At 48.4% G+C, this 3,421-nt stretch overlaps 1 pseudogene; it reads left to right on the forward strand.

The window, feature by feature from the left end:
- The first annotated feature begins 459 nt into the window (after positions 1–459).
- Positions 460–3,124, forward strand: LOC104673724 (annotated as a pseudogene).
- The last annotated feature ends 297 nt before the right edge of the window (positions 3,125–3,421 follow it).

Genomic DNA, 3,421 nt, shown 5'->3' on the forward strand with positions numbered 1-3,421 from the left:
ACTCCGAAATTAAGAACTTCACAATGGCCTGGGTGCCGTGGCTCATGCCTGTCATCCCAGCACTTTGGGAAGCCGAGGCAGGTGGATCACGAGATCAGAAGTTCAAGACCAGCCTGGCCAACATAGTGAAACCCTGTTTCTACTAAAAATACAAAAATTAGCCAGTGTGTTGGCACGTGCCTCTAGTCCCAGCTACTTGGGAGGCTGAGGCAGGAGAATTGCTTGAACCTGGGAGGCGGAGGTTGCAGTGACCAAGATCGTGCCACTGCGCTCCAGCCTGGCAACAGAGTAAGACCTCCATCTCAAAAATAAATAAATAATTTCTCGTTAATAATTAAAAAGAAAAAAAAGAACATCACAAGACCAGGGCGAGGGTCGGGCCCAGTCAGTGAAGGGACATGGGGTGCCGTGGCACTCGCACGGAGAAGTGAGGGCACCTGCTAAGGCAGGTATGCAAAGATGCATTTTCACCCAGGTGTCCTTAGAGGTAACTTGGATGAGCCCAGAGTTCTCCTCTGGGTGAAAGCAGAACCCTTTATAGTGGGTGCCTTGCAGGTCTCCCCCTCCATCCAAGTTTAGTCTTCACTGTCTCAGGAAGATATCCAACTATGTGCGAATCCGAGCCATAGAAGGAGCTTCCCCACTCCTCTACTGGTCTACACAGAGGCGCATCGCTTGTGGGAAGCTGCAGTTGGCCAAGGACCTGATGTGGCTTTACTTCGAAATATCTGAGAGTCTTTCAGTGAAGACACCTGAGGAGCACCTGGAATGGTCTGAGGTTCTGTCCAACTGCATGTCTGAGGAGGAAGTTGAAAAGCAGAGAATGGCCGGGCGCGGTGGCTCAAGCCTGTAATCCCAGCACTTTGGGAGGCCGAGACGGGTGGATCGCGAGGTCAGGAGATCGAGACCATCCTGGCTAACACGGCGAAACCCCGTCTCTACTAAAAAAAAATACAAAAAAAAAACTAGCCGGGCGAGTTGGCGGGTGCCTGTAGTCCCAGCTACTTGGGAGGCTGAGGCAGGAGAATGGCGTAAACCCGGGAGGCGGAGCTTGCAGTGAGCTGAGATCCGGCCACTGCACTCCAGCCTGGGCGACAGAGCGAGACTCCGTCTCAAAAAAAAAAAAAAAAAAAAAAAAAAAAAAGAAAAGCAGAGAAATCAGTTTTCAGTGGACACCCTGCAGTTTCTGCTCTTCTTATACATTCAACAATTGAACAAGGCCTCTACTAAGGACATCTTTGATTGGAGAAGAGTGGCGTAGTCCCAGAAACAGATCTCAGTCTCCTGACCTGACTGAAAAATCTAATTGTCATAATAAGAACTGGAATGATTACAGTCACCAAGCTTTTATCTATGATCATGTCTGATCTCCCGAGCTGCTTTTAGATCCAGGACAACTCACTGGATCATTTCATTCAACCCATAGTAGTCTAGTGTCTCAAGAAGCTTCCTTATTGAAGGTAGAATAAGTAGAGCCAGGAAGATCTATCCACTTCATGAACTTGCACTGTAGTAACCACTGCTTGCAGATAGTGGCTTCTCAAAGATCTCTAAGACTTTCCTTTCTACAAGCTGGAAGCCTGGTTGAGGTCCTTTTGACTGGGAAACCATTTGGTACATCAACTTGCCTCAAGTCTGGAAAGAAATTGGCTTGGGCTCATCAAGTGGAAGGGACAACCAAAAGAGCTAAGATTGCTTGCAATTCTTCTTCTTCTTCTTTTTTTCTTGAGATGGAGTCTCACTGTGTTGCCCAGGCTGGATCTCTGCTCACTGCAGCCTCCACTTCCTCGGCTCAAGCGATTCTCTTGCCTCAGCCTCCCAAGTAGCTGGGATTACAGGTGCCCACCACCACGCCCAGCTAATTTTTGCATTTTTTTTTTTTTTGAGACAAAGTCTAGCTCTGTTGCCCAGGCTGGAGTGCAGTGGCAGGATCTCAGCTCACTGCAAGCTCCACCTCCCAGGTTCACGCCATTCTCCTGCCTCAGCCTCCTGAATAGTTGGGACTACAGGCGCCTGCCACCACGCCCAGCTAATTTTTTGTATTTTTAGTAGAGACAGGTTTCACCATGTTAGCCAGGATGGTCTCGATCTCCTGACCTTGTGATCCACCCACCTCGGCCTCCCAAAGTGCTGGGATTACAGGTGTGAGCCACCGCGCCCGGCCATAATTTTTGCATTTTTAATAGAGATGGGGTTTCACCATGTTGGCCAGGCTGATTTCAAACTCCTGACCTCAAATGATCCACTCACCTCAGCCTCCCAAAGTGCCAGAATTACAGGTATGAGTCAGCACACCCGGTCCAGATTGCTTGTAATTCTAATGTGGCCCCTGGGATGCACCACATGGTGGTGATGAACCAGGTTTACAAGCAGACATTGGCTAAGAGCTCAGATACTCTGGTGGGGGCACATGTAGAGATTCATCATTGCAGTGAATCTTTTATATGTCTGCTCTCTCCCTTATGATCTGTGACAATTGAGAAGTGCAGGAATAGCACCTTTGTCTTGGGCCCTGTAGCAACTATGCTTTACCTCCACAGTTGTGACAACGTTAAAGTCATTGCTGTTTGCCATCATTTGTCCATCTCTTCTGCGACAGGTTGCGTCTTTCACATTCTGACGCCTATGTGCCCACTCATTCTCTCTGGGAGCCAGGTAGTAACTTTTGCCCCTTTTCATACCCATTACCCAATGCTAGGTAATGGACCCAGCATTAGTCCTGGTCAAAAGAGAACCATATGGCCGGGACTGGCCTTGCTACAGTGCGTAACTATTGGAATAATCCAATGGTTGTATGCAGAGAGAACAGCGACACTAGTGTCTTCTGGCTTTTACCACCTTCTGAATTAAATGTATTTATTATTTCCTTTGAAATGGAAGAGGACACCACAGAGATTCTTGGGGGTCTTTCATTTTTATATCAGAAAGCACTGGGTCAAAGAGAACTGAAGATACAAATCTGGCAGAAAACGGTGAAGGAGGCTCATTTGACATAGGACAAAGGAAGCAGTTCCAGGTACTGGTAGAGAACAAGTTTTGTGAGTGGTTGATTAATACAGGACATCACCAACAGCTGGACAGCCTTGTACCCGCTGCAGCAGGCTCCAAACAAGCAGCTGGATAAGGATCTTCCATGGAAACACTGGGCCCTGGAAATACAAGGATAAATGGAGTATGGTGCTCATCTTGAAGCTGAATTGGGAAGGTGCTCTTGCTACTTAAGAGACATTGGCCGGGCGTGGTGGCTCAAGCCTGTAATCCCAGCACTTTGGGAGGCCAAGACGGGCGGATCACGAGGTCAGAAGATCGAAACCATCCTGGCTAACACAGTGAAACCCCGTCTCTACTAAAAAATACAAAAAACTAGCCGGGTGAGGTGGCGGGCGCCTGTAGTCCCACCTACTTGGGAGGCTGAGGCAGG

The sequence above is a fragment of the Rhinopithecus roxellana genome, chromosome 10 (assembly GCF_007565055.1).
Source record: "Rhinopithecus roxellana isolate Shanxi Qingling chromosome 10, ASM756505v1, whole genome shotgun sequence".
In the NCBI taxonomy this organism is placed as follows: Eukaryota; Metazoa; Chordata; class Mammalia; order Primates; family Cercopithecidae; genus Rhinopithecus; species Rhinopithecus roxellana.